This window comes from Mytilus galloprovincialis, chromosome 1 (assembly GCF_965363235.1).
Source record: "Mytilus galloprovincialis chromosome 1, xbMytGall1.hap1.1, whole genome shotgun sequence".
NCBI lineage: Eukaryota > Metazoa > Mollusca > Bivalvia > Mytilida > Mytilidae > Mytilus > Mytilus galloprovincialis.
The window spans coordinates 71,244,122-71,250,051 of record NC_134838.1 but is presented as its reverse complement, the minus strand read 5'-3'; positions in this window follow the sequence as shown (position 1 = coordinate 71,250,051).

Here is a 5,930-nt window from a genome sequence, read left to right as displayed (position 1 = left end):
GGTGCATGCTTTAGATCCAAACGGAGTGCCTTTAGTTTTACAAAGACCTTGGCTAACTATAAGACGTCTTTTTCATAGTAAGCAGTCATGTCCAAAGGCCAAAAAACGATTTATCAACCTGAAAGGCCAGAAAATCAATCTGTAGGCTAATACCTATAATGGGGACCCCCCCCCCACATCCCAGTACCGCCTAGGCATGCAATAGGGGTACTAGTAAATTAAAGTTCAAAAGAGCGCTATGAGTCTCTGTTACATGCCTTAATCATATATATTCTTAATTATGCAAACGTAAGCCAAACATTTTTAATCGACCCCCGCCAAGGTGCCATTCTCATTGCAATAGCCTTGGCTAACTATTTAGCACATTTTTTTCTAATTAAAAGGCGCGTCCTCAAGCAAAAAACACAATAAACCAACCAAAAAAGGTCAGATGATCAAAATAAAGGCAATAACCTACACATTGTAAGAGTGAGTATCATCCCCCAGCACCACACATGCATGCCATTAAAGGTATATTATGGCTTAAACGAACGCTTAGGGTTCCGACTACATGCCTGGATCCTTACTTAATCTTAATTATGCAAACGTAAGCCTAAACAATTTTAATCAACCCCCTACCCTCATTCGGAAAACCAGACGCAAATATTGACCTTATAAACCCCGGATCATTTTACCCTATGGTACGAGCTGAGCATCATGTCATACGTCTATACAAGTCAATTTTTACATCGGTCATTCCAATGTATTGCTATCGCCTAAATTTCCATTATGCAAATTAGTTTTGGGTTTTCAACCGATCTATAAAAATTATAGATCCGCGGACATCATCTAGTGCAAAATAACATTACTTATCGCCTGTTTTAAATTCATTTTTTCAATGGATACTCTAAAAAAAAAACAATTTAAACACAAATTCACATTAATATGTCGTTAGATATATATATAAAAGTAAAAAATCATTGATAATATCTATACACACGTACCGAAAAAATGTGTTAAAGCTTGCGGAAGAATATCTCAAGAAAGTTTTGCGACACTCCCGTCGAGGACCGGTAACTCTGTAATTGTTTTTGTGGGGAAATATGAATGAATCTTTTAGAAAAATCGATTTTTTTTACAGAAGAGTGTCCACCATGCACTTGCACTGCACTATTATTAGAATAGTGGAATAGAATGATATACAAATGGATGAAAATTATATATACATGAAATAGTTATATTAATATGATATATAACAACAAACCAGTGTATACTCTGGGACTATTATTATATAAGTTAAAAAAAAGTCCCATGTATACTGATTTGTATCACTACAATATAATAGTAATTACTGTGCGGTTGAATTTCCTGTCATTTATTAATCATCCACGCACGCACTTGTCTCATAAAAAAATATATCTCTGTACATTAACCTCAGTTTCAGGTATAGAGATGTGATCTTTTCTGTGACATGTGCATTTAACCATCCACAAGAACTTGCGGTCATCCGATGTTCAGTACTTCAGTACTTTGATTCCATTTGTAAAAGGACAATACTCTAGAACGTTAAAAGTGACGCTGTCAAAATTCAAACTTGATTTGTGTTTTATGGTCATTATCATAGCAACTATGTATATCTAATATAGAAGAATGGCGACAATGGCGTTAATAAAAACAAGAGTGCACACACTGAAATGTCTCGCCTTCTATACTAATCAATGATATTATGTTGATAGTCCTAAGTATAAAGTTAAGCTTTAACACAACTGTCACATAAACTTAACATTAACCAAGATAACTAAAAAAAAGACCAATGAACCTTGAAAATGAGGTCAAGGTCAGATGAACCATGCCAGGCAGACATGTACAGCTAACAATGCTTCTATACAACATATATAGTTGACCTATTACTTATAGTTTAAGAAAACTAGACCAAAACACAAAAACTTAACACTGTGCAATGAACCGTGAAAATGAGGTCACGGTCAAATAAAACCTGCGCGACTGACAAAAAGATCATAAAATATTTCCATACACCAAATATAGATGACCTATGGCATATAGTATTAGATAAAAAGACCAAAACTCAAAAACTTAACTTTGACCACTGAACCATGAAAATGAGGTCAAGGTCACATGACATCTGCCAGTTGGACATGTACACCTTACAGTCCTTCCATACACCGAATATACTAGCCCTATTGCTTATAGTATCTGAGATATGGACTTGACCACCAAAACTTAACCTTGTTCACTGATCCATGAAATGAGGTCGAGGTCAAGTGAAAACTGTCTGGCAGACATGAAGACCTTGCAAGGTACGCACATATCAAATATAGTTATCCTATTACTTATAATAAGAGAGAATTCAACATTATAAAAAATCTGAACTTTTTTTTCAAGTGGTCACTGAACCATGAAAATGAGGTCAAGGACATTGGACATGTGACTGACGAAAACTTCGTAACATGAGGCATCTATATACAAACTATGAAGCATCCAGGTCTTACACCTTCTAAAATATAAAGCTTTTAAGAAGTGAGCTAACGCCGCCGCCGCCGGATCACTATACCTATGTCGAGCTTTCTTCAACAAAAGTTGCAGGCTCGACAAAAAACTACATTAATCAAGGCCCTTTTGTTTACCAATTAATTAATATTACCAATTATTAATGAGTTTGAGGTCGACGGGTTCAAACAGAAAGATTTGGAAAGCAGAGAAAACCGTGCACCTTTTAATCAACGTGACTTTATCCTCGAGACTTTTCAGATGACAATACCAATACTTAAAATCCAGGTTCAAAATAAGGCTTATACATAATTAGATACTTAATTCAGTCACGGACCAGCTATGCTGCGGGTGTGTTCTAGTTATTTATAAGATTCATAACATCTGGTTTAGGCAAACTAAAGTAAGAGAACGGAAACGAAAAAATCTGCTTTTTTTCCATATGTTAAGAGTCATTACTCAAGAACAGTCAAAGTGACGCCAGCAAATATAAACTTGGTCTGTGCTTATCAGTAGCGGATCTAAAAAAAATTCATAAGAGGGGGCCCGCTGACTGTCTAAAGGGGGGGGGGCGATTCCGTCACACTACAGTGATTCTAACCAACCAAATTTTTTCTGAAAAGGGGGGGGGGCGGGACCCCTGCTCCCCCCCCTAAATCCGCCTCTGCTTATATGCACGTTGTGTATAAGATTCATAAGATTTTGTTGAGGCAAACTTCAGTAAGAGAACGGTAACACACAAATCAGCATTTTTTCTTTTGTAAAGGAAATAACTCCGGGAAGGTAAAAAAGACGTCGCCCAAATTCGATCTTGATCTGTGTGTTGTGGTGAGGAGCATTGTGTATAAGATTCATAACGATTGGTTGAGGCAAACTAAAGTGAGAAAACGGAAAACGAAAAGCAAAACAATATTTCTGTTTGTATAGGGGCGTGATGTGCGTTTTGTGGAAATAAGCATAATGTTTATGTTTAATAACATTTGGTAGAGACAAACAAGAGTAAGAAAACGGATACGAAAAATTCAGGATTTTTTTTTATATAAAAGAGCATAACTCACGAACGGTAAAAGTGACGCAATCCAATTTTGAATTTGATCCTTGTTTTGCGATAATAATCAACATTGTGTGTACGTTTTATAAATTTGGTTGAAGAAACTAAAGTTAGAGAAAGGAGACAAATTTTGGGGACGGACGGATGGGATGGATAAACTGGACGGACAAAGGTAACACTAAATGCCCCCTTCGCCTAGCGTTTTGACATACAAAACGTATATACGCTACACAGTATGTAACCAATTGCTAGACCAAATAGGTCAAATTTTCGAAATTTTACATCCAGGTAGAACATTTGACCGTTGCAGATGACTCAATTTTTCCCATTGCAGTTACAAACCTCAATTGCCACATGTGGAGCAGGATCTGCTTACCCTTCCAGAGCACCTGAGATCACCCCTAGGTTTCGGAGGGGTTCGTGTTGCTTATTCTGTAGTTTTCTATGTTGTGGCATGTGTACTATTGTTTGTGTTTGTCTTTTTTTCATTTTTAGCCATGGCGTTGTCAGTTTATTTTCGATTTATGAGTTTGACTGTCCCTCTGGTATCTTTCGTCCCTCTTTTAATCTCCATCAGGGAATTTATATTAAAAACCTGCTTTAAAAAATATGGTTTCTCTCCACTTCCGTGAATGTATCATTTAATATATGATCTGATATTTGTAATTTTTCTGAATACCCCTTCACCATCGATTCGACTAGACTGAATATTATGTATTCTGGCCGATCGCAAGTGTAAGAGGTCACACTGTGTAAATAGCAATCATGATGAAATGCATGTACCAATGACAGGGTAATTGCTGAACTAGGTGTATTTACATGTACACAATCCTTTCTTTTTATATATATTTTTTTATATATATATGTTCAATAGTCTACAAAACTGTTACTGTTAGCTGTATAAAGGGGTGTGGAAGTGTAAACTATCTCATGTTCTTCCCTCGATTACAGGGACAGGAACCATATGAAGAGAGATGGAAACAAGGGATAATGTATGCCTCACTACCTCACTGACCAAAAAAAATGTACAAGGACAGAGAAGCGAGAATCATCCCATGTTCATTCCCTTAATTACAGGGATCAGTGTATTAATAGTTATCAAAGGTACCAGGATTATAATTTAGTACGCCAGACGCGCGTTTCGTCTACATAAGACTCATCAGTGACGCTCATATCAAAATATTAATAAAGCCAAACAAGTTCAAAGTTGAAGAGCATTGAGGATCCGAAATTCCAAAAAAATTTTGCCAAATACGGTTAAGGTAATCTATGCCTGGGATAAGAAAATCTTTAGTTTTTCGAAAAATTCAAATTTTTGAAAACAGGAAATTCATAAAAATGACCACATCATTGATATTCATGTCAACACCGAAGTGTTGACTACTGGACTGGTGATACCCTCGGGGACGAAACGTCCACCAGCAGTGGCATCGACCCAGTGATGTAAATAGTTATCAAAGGTACCAGGATTATAATTTAGTACGCCAGACGCGCGTTTCGTCTACATAAGACTCATCAGTGACGCTCATATCAAAATATTTATAAAACCAAACAAGTACAAAGTTGAAGAGCATCACTAAAAACGAATTGAAGAATTTTAAGTCACTAAATGAATTGAAGAATTAAGTCACTAGATTAATTCAAGAATACTTTTTTTTATAGGTTTCTTACAATTTCTTTACCCCAATTTAACAGTTTTATTGATAATAGTACTTTTAACTATCAGTCAAACGTCACTAAAACTATTATTGAGTTAAGATTTCAGCTGTATACATTTGTATACGCCTGTGTTATAAGACGGAACAATTTATGGTATACCGTTGTCTTGATCGTCTGTCTGACATGATGAGGTGGTACAATAACTACAACCTGCTGTCACAATTTCACAAGAAACTTCGGTGAATTGTTTATAAATAAATATCTATTGATGTAAGCTCCCTCTCGATTTTTAGAAATTTCAGATTTAATGTTTTGGATAAAAAGAGGTGGGGGCTGCAGTTTTCAGACTATAGCTTAAAACTACTTTCACCAATTCCTATGAAACTTTGGTTAGATTAGAAAAAGAATTATCAGTATAACAGATGAAGCACAATGACATTTTGTACGAAACGTTTCCCAAAATTGTCATTCATAAATAGTCATATAATAAAACGAAGGCAAGCCAATGTTTTGTTTTAAGAAATCAACAAAACACCATTTGATCTTAACTTGAAATAGAATTTTATAAGGTATTTAAGATTATATTTAGGTTTTACATAAATCCAATCTCTGATATTAATTAGTTTGCGGGTATTTTAAGTGTGGAACAAACGAACAAACCAACTCATCGATCACTATCTACTCCACCTCAATAGTCTTGGATATAACCATACCAGAAGAACAGAAAAAGTCA